This window comes from Littorina saxatilis, linkage group LG1, assembly GCF_037325665.1.
Source record: "Littorina saxatilis isolate snail1 linkage group LG1, US_GU_Lsax_2.0, whole genome shotgun sequence".
In the NCBI taxonomy this organism is placed as follows: domain Eukaryota; kingdom Metazoa; phylum Mollusca; class Gastropoda; order Littorinimorpha; family Littorinidae; genus Littorina; species Littorina saxatilis.
The window spans coordinates 98633064-98645563 of record NC_090245.1 but is presented as its reverse complement, the minus strand read 5'-3'; positions in this window follow the sequence as shown (position 1 = coordinate 98645563).

Genomic DNA, 12500 nt, shown 5'->3' with positions numbered 1-12500 from the left:
TGATCTCGTTGGTATGTTTGTATTTCTTCGTCTCCGCACTCTCTCACACCGAAGCCGAATGAGAAGCGCATAACCTGATGACGTAAGCGCACAAACTGATGACACTGAACGCCAAAGCGATGATAAGACAAGCGGTAGACGAGTGGCTTGTTTTGACCAATGAACGATTATCAGCGTTGCAGTAAGGATTCCTGGATGTTTGGAAGCAGTAGGAAGACACACAGAAGCAGACGCTGATACACTGGAACCTCCCTTTGACGACCTTCACAAATCTAAGAAAATCAGACACAGAGATCGAGAGCGAACAATACACACAAACGCAATCGACGATGAAGTGGGCGGGGATGTAGCTCAGTCGGTAGCGCGCTGGATTTGTATCCAGTTGGCCGCTGTCAGCGTGAGTTCGTCCCAACGTTCGGCGAGAGATTTATTTCTCAGAGTCAACTTTGTGTGCAGACTCTCCTCGGTGTCCGAACACCCCCGTGTGTACACGCAAGCACACGACCAAGTGCGCACGAAAAAGATCCTGTAATCCATGTCAGAGTTCGGTGGGTTATAGAAACACGAAAATACCCAGCATGCTTCCTCCGAAAACGGCGTATGGCTGCCTAAATGGCGGGGTAAAAAACGGTCATACACGTAAAATTCCACTCGTGCAAAAAACACGAGTGTACGTGGGAGTTTCAGCCCACGAACGCAGAAGAAGAAGAAGAAGACGATGAAGTCAAAGTGAGGGAGTCAAATATTGGCGCTCCAAGTCTTCTTCTTCTTCTTCTTTTTCCCTTAAGCTAGCTACTAGCTAGCTGCTCTTTCCCCACCTCCTGTATCACCAACCCCTTCCCATTTTCTGCTTGTTTGTGTATCTGTTTTGTCTTTTTTTTGTTTTTCGTTTCCTGAAATGAGCTAATGTACTTATTCCGCCATCATGCTAACCTTTGTTTTGTAATTACTATGATTGCTTAAAATAAGCATTATATGCTTGAGTATGTAATCATCCATGCATTGTTCTTGTCATGATTAAAATTGAATAAAGTTTTGTTTAAACCAAAGTGAGGGAGTCACATGTAGGTCAATTTACAGGGGCTATGACGGAACATCTGAGAAAAGAGGGTCTTAAAAAGGAGAAAGTCTTAAATTGAGGGGGGGGGGGGGTGGGGGGGGGGGGGGTCTTGCAAGGGGGTTCCACTGTAGTCGGTTTTGGTGTAAACTAATTTTGCAAACTAATTCTGCCCATTAGTGTCGCTGGCGTTACAGAGGCATCAGCGCTTCACACGGTGAAGGCGGGAACCACTGCTGACCCTGTTGTTGCAGCTGACCCTAAAGTTGTGGCTGGTCATTACGGCCGTCACTGGTCACTTGAACAGTTAGCCCTTTGAATCAGTGTCAGTTTAGACGTACAGCCTATTTTGACCTCAGCTTGACGCTGCTGGTCATTATATTGTGGTGCTTCTCGATGTTGTTGTTGTTGTTGTTGTTGTTGTTGTTGTTGTTATTGTTGTTGTTATTGTTGTTGTTGTTGTTGTTGACACAGTTCTTCTTCTTCTTCTGCGTTCGATATCATATTGACACAGATGACTATGTTTAGATTTTATTGCATCCGAGTCTAGGATTATTTTGGTGTTTGAAATGTTGAAGCTACAGCTAGCCTATATAATTATGAGCGGTAACTCGGCACTGCATTGGATTCGTTGATGTTGGAAACTATTAGGCGATCCACAAAGTCGAATTAAATGAATGGATTCAGCGCGAAATGCTTTAATTCTATTGTTCATTTGTCTTCTTTCCTGCTGTTGTTGTTTCTTTTGTATGGGGTGTTATCCGTTTAATACTGCATGGCAGGATTCAGAGATATTTAAACAGGTTTTCTTCAGTGGATAGATATAAGGCCAAAAAAAATAATAGGTGTGGTTACAGTAACATAGCCCCAAAAAATAGGGTAGGTAGGTAGGCAATCACTTTTTTTTTTTTAAACTTTTTTTCTAATGTGTACAAATTAAACCTACTTGACAGGGAAATAAGTGTGCGACACGGGCGCTTTCGCTTTCATTGCGTTTTTTGCACTCGTTTTTTTTTTTTTTTTTTTTTTTTTTTTTTTGACAAATGTAATAAAAAGTTATAGGATCGGCCCCTAAAAATAGGGTAGGTCGGGTTACCGTAACCACACCTATTTTTTTTTTAGGCCTAACGCTTTGCTTGTGTCAGTGCGTTCGTGCATGTGTGCTTCTTGGTTTTCTCCCGCATCTATTTGCAAACAGGCCAACCCACCCCAACAATTAACTAGAGTACTTGGGGTGAATTGGATAGCTGACTTTCAACATAAAGGTGGCCTCTTCTGTTATAGATGATCCTTTGCCGATGTCGACGATGTGTTCGTGCGTAGGTCTTTAATCCCGTGGTTGAAACGACGCAAGACTTCGGATTAGACGAAGATTAGAAAAGGCTGGGTCTTCGCTCGCTGGCTTGGTATAGACTGATAAGATTTCGGGCAGTCTCGATGCTGGGCTCTCTTTTTCTGTCAGTGTGTGTGTGTGTGTGTGTGTGTGTGTGTGTGTGTGTGAGTGTGAGTGTGTGTGTGTATATGTGTGTGTGTGTGTGTGTGTGCGTGTGTGCGTGCGTGCGTGTGTGTGTGTGTGTGTGTGTGTGTATGGTTGTTTCCCCGTGTGCCTGTTGGCAGGAATGTGTGGACATGTATGTGTGTGCGTTCGTGCACGCGGGTATTGTCCGCCTTCCTATTGTGCAAATTCAAGACTTCCTCCCCTTTAAAACCATGTTTTCTCAGATGTTCCGTTAATAACCTATGTCATTTTACCCCCATAGTTAAGATTCGTTCCTTATTAAAGACCCGATTTTGTTATCATTTCATAGATCTTAAAAAGGGGGGTTCTACACTAACAATATCAAAGTCAAGGCTGAGGATGACGGCTTGGCGGGTGGGGGGAAATGAATAAATTGAGGACGATGTATCCGTCCTCCTTAATCTCTTCCTCTCCCTCCGTGTTGTTGTTTTTAGTCACCGATGATGGAATGGGCACGACGTGCTAAACATAATTGAAAGCCGTTAAATTACTCCAGCCCGTGAACTTAAAATCAGGGAAGCGTAGCATCGACGACAACCCGGCGGCGGGAAGGGCTGAGAAGGATATGGAGGAGGGTCTTTCACAGATAGAGTGATGCATGGCACATTTGTCCCTCCCCTTGTTTTCTTAAATTGATGAATCCATCCTCCACCTCTGGGAAATCAAATGCAGGCTGACAGAGACTGCTTAGCACCGGGACCGGTCTCCAAAAGCGAAAGAGACAAGCCGAAACGAGCGACGGTAATCGTTCAATTATGCGGGACAGAAGGAGCCGGCCTGAACTCCGATGCCCCTGAACATGCATTGTCAGCGCGGGCCCGACGCAATGATGAACTTGCCTATGCCTCCATCAGGGCGACATTTTCACGCTCCGTTGACGCCGTGATCAACTCTGTCGGGCGCAACAAAGGGTCGTGGACAGATAATAAGACCTCATCAACCGCATCCGAGCGGTAAGTTCTGCATCAACGCTCACAATATCCGTTTTGGGGAATTCGCGCGAGAACGACTGTCCCATCGATGGACAGACTCTCTTTCTGCGTTGACAGTGGCGACTGGTTCGAGATTCGGGTTCTGATTGCGGAACTTCCCAGCTTGATTTGTCAGTTTATGGTTTTTATTGTCCTGGCTTCGCTTGAAAGTAATGTTGTAGCCCTTCTGTTTTTATTGCGGGTGGGGATTGTATTGTGACGCATTTTATTTGCTGCGGTGATGACACACATTGCAATGAGGTCTTAGAGAAACGTTGCAAAAGCACACATGTCGATCTTTCTTCCATATAGGAGGTTACAGAAATAACAGTGATACATACTTTTTGTACACGATGGTTTCTTTCTATACAGCACCGTTGTACAGTACATTACGAATTATACTCTGTCTTGGTTTCCAGATTGATTTGTCGGCTTTCTGAGTTTACGGAGTTATAGCGGAGTAGTTTCCCTTGCTGATCAGTCTGTCCCTGTCTGTATCACGTGTTTGTCTGTGCACGTCTTTCAGTAAAAGCAAAGGAAAGAGACACATTAAGTTCTTAGCACGTAACCACGTCATGTCCCAAAATAGTCACTATAGACAGTAATAGAAATGTAGCATAGGAGATTGAGTGTGTGCGTGCAAATAGGCTAGTCAGAGAGAAAAAAAAAGAGAGAGATCAAATCAAATCTAATCAAATCAAATTTTATTTTATAATACGAGGGTTGTGGCATAAGCAATATAAACGAGCTTCTTTTCAACCAGCCCTCGCCCAGAGAGGGACGAGAGAGAGAGAGATAAGACAAGACAAGAAAAGACAAGACAAGACACAATCTTTATTATCGAGGGTAATAGATAAGCAAGAATATTGCTTTTTTACATCCATTTTTTTAAAGAGAGAGAGAGAGAGAGAGAGACAGAGAGACAGAGAGACAGAGAGACAGAGAGCGAGAGGGGGGGGGGGGGGGGGGTTGGGGCTGGGGGAGGGAAGGGACGGAGACGGAGTCGAGGAGGGGAAAAAGAGAGAAGAGAACAGCAGAAACCAGGACAAAAAGCATGGAAAGAGAGTTAGGACGCCGTAAAGCAATAAAACGCTACCGATTCCCCAAGTAATCAAAATTATTTTAGCCCCCTCAAGAATCTGCCTACCGAGCAGCGCACTCATCTAATTAAGCCCCTCACTAGGTGGGCCCCTCTGCGCGTGCGCAGTGTCAGTGTTTATTACCTCCATTTATTAGAGAGCGGGGCACGAAACGTAACTCGGTTTGACGCTCCGTGCACGAGTCGCGTGCTCCTGACTCTCCGTGTCGAGCATGGTGGTTAGTTAGGTGGAAAAATGGGGTTCCTGCACAATCTATTTGGTTTTTATTTTATTGCGTCGTTGTATTCGTTATTTTATATTCGCAGATTTTCTTATGAATTTTTGTTTTTCTTTTCTTTCTTCTTTTGTCCCTCCCCCCCCCCCCCCCCACCCCCAACTCTTAGTTCGTCCCTGTTTGGCGCAGTGGTAGTAATGACAAAAGAAAACCTGCTTTCTGCAAACGTTTTGTTTTATTGGTTTATTTTTAAATTGTCTTTATGTTCTTCTCTTTTTGCTTTCAACGTTTCTGTCTTCTTCTTTTTTCTTTTTTTTTTTTTGGGGGGGGGGGGGTAATTTCTGTTGCTCTTTTTCTGTATTTTTCTTCTTCTTGGATGTGAAAGGGAAGGGGTGTAGGAGGGTGCTGGAAAATAGCTCGTGTTGTGAGCATAACTACTGAATTGAATTTGAGAGTACTTGACTTGAAGTCCACTTCACGAAGCTGGTTGTACAAAGCTTTGGCACTGGATTTTCTGTCAAAGGGAATTTACAAAGTCAACTTCGGGGCTCAATTAGAGCCTCACATTATTGCGCAAACAAAGTCTACTTCACGATGCTGGCAGCTCGAATGTTTGAAACTGGGTAAAACAAGAAATTCCTTCGAGGTAGGAAAAACACCCCCGTCCTTACCATTCTCACTGCCACCAACTGAGAAGGTTATTTCCCTTTGACCATTAATATGTCCCTCTATAAGTCCTTGTAGAATCTTAATCCACCAATAACTCCCTAACCGTGTGTTTGACTGGTCCCAATTTTTGTAAGGACCGTCTCAGGAATGTATAGAACCTGTTCACCAAGTTTGGTGACGATCGGTCCGTTCATTCTTGAGATCTATATGCGAACACAAACACACAAACACACAAACAAACAAACAAACACATCGACCGAATCCTATACACACCCCTATACCGGGGGTGTAAAAACATATCGACCGAATCCTATACACACCCCTATACCGGGGGTGTAAAAACACATCGACCGAATCCTATACACACCCCTATACCGGGGGTGTAAAAACCTATACACACCCCTATACCGGGGGTGTAAAAACCTATACACACCCCTATACCGGGGGTGTAAAGACTTCGCGAAGTCGATTTAGGGCTCAATTGAGTAAATCATTTTGGAAGGCCTTTAGCTTTGCAGTTGATCAACGTTGAGAAATCATTCTCCAAACACTGGTGCTCACTCCACACTCAGGTGATTGACAAAGTGCTGATTACAGTGTTTGAACTCGACTTACAAAATCGAACCATCTGCAAGCAGTTAACTCCCTCGGCTCTAAAGAACTGCACAATCCAGCGTTGCTAGGCGCAAGATAGCGGCCGCGTCATTGACAACAGGGAAGACGATCATGTCGGCTGACTTTGCTCTGTTGACTGTGGACTTGAAGGCATCAAGAGACTCCTGTATAGCTGAGGTGTAGGTGTGAACCCTCTGGCGTGGCACTTGCAAGAGAGCCAATTACAGCGATGTCCTCACAGCAGGCCTGACATTCGTTGTATTAAAGGTGTGTTTGTTTATGGAGGCATAGTAGAGTTGATGAAGTGACGGGTATAATCTCTTCGTTTCAAAGTTTCAAATTTTGTGTCTGTGCAGATTTTTTTTCATTTCTCTGTTTACCTTTATTTTTTAGTCGTCTTTGTCTTTTTCTTTGCTAGTTTTCTTCTTTAATAATATTTTTTTATTACATTTATCAAAGCGAAGCTGGCAGGTATCCCACGAACCCTATCCTGGCTTCGCCTCAAGCATACATGTTCTTGTCGAGATACATAATAATTATAACTGTGACTTTTCAGTTGGGGATGGAAGTTCACAAAAAAAGTTGGGAACATAGGCTTAGTAACTTTAACATGATGGCCCGGGTGTCGACCAACTCTTTGATTTTTGATCTAACGCTATACCAAGGTCACTATTGTCGGATAGAGTTTCCATAGTTCTGACAATTTCTTCTTCTTCGTTCATGGGTTTAGACTCCCACGTTCACTCAGGTTTTTTTTAGCACGAGTGGATTTTTACGTGTATGACCGTTTTTACCCCGCCATTCAGGCAGCATACGCCGATTTTGGGGGAGGCATGCTGAGTATTTTCGTGTTTTTATAACCCACCGAACTCTGACATGAATTACAGGATCTTTTCCGTGCGCACTTGGTCTTGTGCTTGCGTGTACACACGAAGGGGGTTAAGTCACTATCAGGCCTGCACATAAGTTGACCTGGGAGATCGGAAAAATCTTCACTCTTAACCCACCAGGCGGCAGCGACAGGGATTCGAACTCACGACCTCCCGATTAGGAGGCTGATGTCTTACCACCACGCCACTGCGCCCGTCAGTTCTGACAATTAAGGCCTGACCATTAAATTAGACTATTAAGCTACTGCAATCGAATGTTTTCAAATGTTCACAATGTTGATTTTACATTTCGAACGTGCTTGATTAGGACCCGCTGTTTCTAACCAGGGGAAGGTTGCGTAATATGGACCACTTTCTAATATGGACCACCTCCTATTCTGACAAACAAATGATGCTAGAGCGCTTTAAACAGTTTCAGTCGCTGTTTTAACCCTCTCTGGATATCTTACTCGTGTCAAAACAGTTGCAGAAACGCAAATCTCAAGTCTGCCAACGCACGCTCTGGATTGTAAAACACTTTTGTTTGGAAATATTGATTTAACTATATCTTTGAACACGAAAATATTTTCTACTGTACAAGATTACGTTATGTCAACTGATCGCTTCGGCTGATATCATATTAACAGTGACAGCAAATAGATGTAGCAAAGCATTCTCTGTCTCTCTCTCTCTCTCTCTCTCTCTCTCTCTCTCTCTCTCTCTCTCTCTCTCTCTCTCTCTCTCTCTCTCTCTCTCTCTCTCTTTATTTGTATAAAATATTATGAAATATTTTGAAAGAAAAGGGTAGAAGTTATCACTTGTTCGCCATGTCTTGTGATCAGAATGTGTATTGATTATCAGTTTTAGAACGTGTCCATAAGCAGTCTGCTTGTTAACGTTCTTAATGTTGTTACTGTATATAACATGTATACAAGAAATTAATAAAAACACGCTTAAACCACATCTCAAAACCGTTAGGCTTTTCTCTTTTGTACACTTTTACATTTTGGCAGGGGCGTAAATACTGCATCAGACCCGTCAGAAAGCTAGTCGCAGTGTAACTTCTGATACTAATGTTTTCGTAACTAAAGCTCAAGATTGAATATCTGGAAGAGTTATACACAGAAACTTTTCAAACTTATTGAATGCACGATGCAGTCAATTAAATTTGGTATCTCCGCTAAAAGCCTATTATAAATTATGCAGAGCCTCTATTGGACGTGTGTTACGCGTGATTGTTCTGAAAAGTGACTATTACATAATTGTTCTGAAAGTCTACTATTTATTTCATCGTAATCATGTAAGCCCTCATACGTGATTGTTCTGAAAGCTTACTAATTTACATGATTGTTCTGAAACTCTACTAAAGGTAAACTTGCTTCACCCGTGAAATGTAGTGAGATAGAGACAGATACAGACAAAGTGTGTTTGAGTTGATCCGTCTCTCCACTCCCTTTTTTTTTAGGTGTAGGGGGTGGGGGAGGTTTGTTCATATCAACTGACACTTTATCAAACCATTTGAATAATTCATATACAAAATTCTGGTGGTTGCTGTGTAATAAAAAAACCCAAGTGTCACTGAAAACAGAGATGTGCTAATAAATTTAGCTTTCATGTGTGTGTATGTGTGGTGTGTGTGTGTGCGTATGTACTCAGTGCACTGGCGTCGGAAACTGGGGGGGGGGGGGCTGCTGCTGTTCCTGGGGGGGGGGGGGGGGGGGGGAAAACATGTCTTTTTGCCCCCCCCCCCAATATTTAGGATGACAAAAATATTCACGGAGAGAGAGAGAGGAGAGAGAGAGAGAGAGAGAGAGAGAGAGAGAGAGAGAGAGAGAGAGAGAGAGAGAGAGGGGAGAGAGAGAGTGTGAGAGAGAGAGAGAGAGAAGAGAGAGAGGGTAAGAGAGAGAGAGAGAGAGAGGAGAGAGAGAAAGAGAGAGAGAGAGGAGAGAGAAGAAGAGAGAGAGAGAGAGAGAGAGAGAGAGAGAGAGAGAGAGAGAGAGAGAGAGAGTTGATAAACAAAATACCCTCCCACACACAAAAAAAAGAAGTATTATTGTCTCGCGTGCAAGAACTTTATAGCCCAGACTCCCCACCCATCTCGCAACCCCGGCTATCTCCTCACGTCTCTTATCCCCTCTCCACTTGAATTTTTAGTTCATAAAAAAAAAAGTTTCATTTGTGAAAATTATTTGTTGTGCCTTTCGTCTTTAAAGGGGCAAAAATTAGCTTCCATTTTCCCTCTTTGCCATGCCTTTCGATCCATTTTGGTGACCTAGCCACCTAAGCATGGCAAAAGGGAAAATCAAAAGTTTCTATGTGTCCCTTTAAACCTGTAATTAGAATTTTGAGTTGGGAATACTCAAGAAGAATCATTACATTTTTAAAGATTAAAAATGATTTTTGTCTTTGGACATTTAATTTGAATTTTGAGTTGAGAACAATAAAGAAGACATGTTCAATGTATGAAACGTATTACTTGTTGAGTTTGTATTCATTGGGCGGGGGTATAAATATCAATTTCACTTAAGATTTAGTATTATTGTATCAAAATATTGTTCCATTTACATACAGACATACACACAGACAGACGGACAGAGTGAATCCAGTATACCCCCTCCAACTTCATTGGGCTGGGGTATAAATATCAATTTCACTAAAGATTTAGTATCATTGTATCAAAATATTGTTCCATATACATACAGACATACACACAGACAGATGGACAAAGTGAATCCAGTATACCCCCCTCCAACTTCGTTGGGCTGGGGTATATATATTGTTCCATATCTGACAACATTTCACGGGTGAAGCAAGTTTACCTTTAGTAGAGTTTCAGAACAATCATGTAAATTAGTAAGCTTTCAGAACAATCACGTATGAGGGCTTACATGTTTACGATGAAATAAATAGTAGACTTTCAGAACAATCATGTAATAGTCACTTTTCAGAACAATCACGCGTAACAGACGTGCTCTCATATATAATTTATATAGTACGTATAATAGTCCGAAGTGCAAATCTGAATGCAAAGTAGTTCTCTCACTCTGATGTGATGGTTAGTTGTTGGTTTTAAACGCTTCGCCTTCACCCTATTGGTAATTGCATAGCTTTGCGGGGCCACATTCATTCGAAGTGAATGTCTGTACGACTATCGCCAGGCAGTGAAAGTAGGTCACTGCATACGCTGGTGCACACAAAAGTGCACGGACTGCACATATTCCCCTCCTGCTCACATAACGGTATATACCCTAACGGTCATGACACGCATGAGTGAAATTGTTCAGCAAATTTGTGACACTAACGACATAATTGAGCTTGCGTGATCAGCCGGACGGTTCGCGACAAGCCACTCAATAAGATGGCGCAAGCAGATTAAGTTGAGGTATGTTGTTGCCCTCGAGATGTTTTGCTTCTCCTTCAAGATGGTCAAGGGTTGATACACTGACCAGGTTGCAAGGGTTGTGGTGTGGCGTCCCTGTTGAATGTTTTTGCTAGCATTGCCACAGAAGTTGTTGAAAAACTGTTAGAGGAGCCGGGAAGGATTACTCCTTATTGCATGACTGCGATGGCTAGGTCCAGATTTGCGATACGATAGCCATGGCAGTATCATTGTTGAGTGTTTTGCTTGCATTTCCACAGAAGTTGTTGAAACGCTGCAAGAGTCGGGAAGGATTATTCAGTCTTTATTGCATGACTCTGATGGCTAGGTCTAGATCTGTGTAACGATTGGCAATATCATTGTTGAGTGTTTTTATTGCATTTCCGCAGAAGTTGTTGAAAAACTGGAACAGGAAAAGGAGGGATTAACGCTTGCTGATTCTGACAGATAGTTTTGATCTGCAACTATATATGTTCTGGTATTGTGTCCATGCTGAATGTATTGCTTGTATTTCCAGGAAGTTATTGAAATTCTGAAAGAGGAGAGGGAAGGCTTTACTGACTCCTTGCTGGTTCTGATCCATGGCCAGTGTAGATCTGCAAAATTTTATAGATGATATACATATATACAGAAGAAAATTGATATGTTTTCCGTTTGCACTTTTATTGAAGGAAGCAATTTGTTTTTATTGTTAAAAAAACACAAATATTTCATGTATTTGTCAGGAAATGAACGCGTCATGGTCGTGTATACGGATAGTTCCTTAGTATAGAGTCTGGGGATGTGAGATGTGCATGATGTGTTGTTTGAATCTGACAGTGATTGTATGATTTTTGTATACATGTATTGTTGTCACGCGCTTTGAACTTCTGATAAGGCGCTTTATAAATGCCCGTTATTATTATTATTGGCTCACGTAAGTGTAGCCTATGCGATCGTAACTTTGTCTGTCTGTGCGTGCGTGCGTGCGTGCGTGCGTCTGTGCGTGTGTATGTCTGTGGTAGAAACTCTAACATTTGAAGACGTCACATTACATTGACGTCACATTATGACGTAAGAGGGTTAGACGTCACGCGAAGGAAGTACTGACAGTCTCGGTCATTATTATTTTGAGCGCGCCGAGACTAGTTGGCAGTCGTGTCCTTGTAAGTAGGCTACAATCATGCAGACAGACAGATCTAGATCTAGTGTCTCGCTTTCTTGCACAGTTTCACCTATGCTCTTTCTGTGTGTGTGTGTGTGTGTGTGTGTGTGTGTGTGTGTGTGTGTGTGTGTGTGTGTGTGTGTGTGTGTGTGTGTGTGTGTGTGTGTGTGTGATTGAGTTTGTGTTACTGTTTGTCGATTTCTTACGTGAGCCTTGATGGCTTCGCCTCTTGTTATTATTATCATTATGTCAACAACAAGAAAAATGCACAGTGTACCACAATTTATTGGAGCTTACTTTTTCTTTTTTACTTCTTGGACCTGCTGCCCGGAACCCTTGACTTGAACTATTTGCCGACCTTGTTTGTTTGCATAATTATCATGAAGTTAAGCATAATTAATATGAAATCAAACATACTATTGCGCCGCCATGCAGGCCCACACACACACATTCGCGAAGTTACTCTATGACAACAAGCTTGCAGTCTCACTCCTCCACTAAAGCCTACGTAGCTATACTTATCGGGTGGGATCTATACAAGCCATACAATCACGTATCGACACTTGGCATCTTCACTGGTCTACATGCGTACAAATCATGCCCCTGCCTTTGACCACAACATCTCCGAAGCCTGAAGGAAGAACGAGAACCATTTACGTTAAGACTTCAGACAACTCCCGCCGCCGCTGTTCTGCAGATTATCTTCCGTCGTATCACAACAACAATGTCGGTCACAGCTAGTCAGGGGTGGAACATTCCTCCATCAATCCCTTACTTTGGATCACCTATTGCGCTTGCGCAACGGCATCAGATCGCGCGTGCACTCTCTCCTTCCGCCGCGGTGCAATCTGGGATCGGCATCTTGTATGTTGGCCATTGTTTTTGTGCGTGGCCGTCCAACCGCGCCGAGTCACGGTGTTTTGGGTCGTGGATGAAGGGTTGGGGTTGGGGGAGGGGGGGGGG